This window comes from Orycteropus afer, unplaced genomic scaffold, assembly GCF_000298275.1.
Source record: "Orycteropus afer afer isolate SDZICR_OR568_19922 unplaced genomic scaffold, OryAfe1.0 scaffold00129, whole genome shotgun sequence".
Classification (NCBI taxonomy): Eukaryota; Metazoa; Chordata; class Mammalia; order Tubulidentata; family Orycteropodidae; genus Orycteropus; species Orycteropus afer.
Window position 1 is genome coordinate 773,512 of NW_006921716.1, and position 1,046 is coordinate 774,557.

Genomic DNA, 1,046 nt, shown 5'->3' on the forward strand with positions numbered 1-1,046 from the left:
TCAGACAAGCAGACCAGTGTAAACTGCAGTGAAAATACAGAAACCAAGTTTCTCTTTTTTGATCAATATTTCAAGTTAAAAGAAACAACAGCTTGCTAGCTGTGAGAATATTCATTAATGGAGGGATTTCATTACTAACTCTTCTTTCTTCAGAGTTTATTTAGCCAAACCCTCCCAGGTTTCCCCATACCTGGGAAGCATCTAATCTAGAGAATTGTTTCAGAATCATTGTAAAATGGTCATCTACTTTTTATAACAATTTTCTACAGCTTTTTGCCCCTGATGATGGACTGATCTGTCAGCCTTCTACTACTGGTGGGGGATGTTACAGAAGGGCAATACAGGCAGCTTCTTTGTTTCGACTTACTGTTCTATTTGTATGTATAATCTCCCATGAGATGAAGAATGCCTTGAAAGCAAAGACAGATGACTTATTTATCTCATATGTGTCTGACATAATGTCTAGTATAAGAAATGTGTTTTTACAAAATTACTCAATCTGAATTTTTTTTTTAATTAAAAAAATTATATTTGTAGAAAGTTCTTTAGCAATGAAATTCAAAATATAAATGTTGAAATATTGTAAAATATGTTCAAAATTTCTGTTTCTCATGTCACTGTTTATTTTCATTGTGTATAGTGTTGAATATGTAGGTAAGAACATACGGGGGTAAGTTAGCCATTTTTACTTGGAAATTTTTTTCTGCATTATCAGAACACAGCTCATAATATTATAATATCACCTTATCTTGATACTCCCATAATATTACCTTACTTTGATACTCCCAAAACTTTTAAAAAATAAAGTTATGGAATTGATAAAATAAGACAAACTCAGAAAAATATAGCTCTTTATTATTTTGTTTGTAAAACACAAGTCATTAGTAGATACAAGTTGTATAATCTATTAAACATACATTGAAAAAATCAACCTCACTGCTGTGGAGTTGGATCTGTCTCATAGCAACCCTTCCTTGGGTTTCCGTGGTGGTATCACTATGAAAGTAGATTGCCCAACCTTCCTTCTGAGAAGTGGCTGGTGAGTT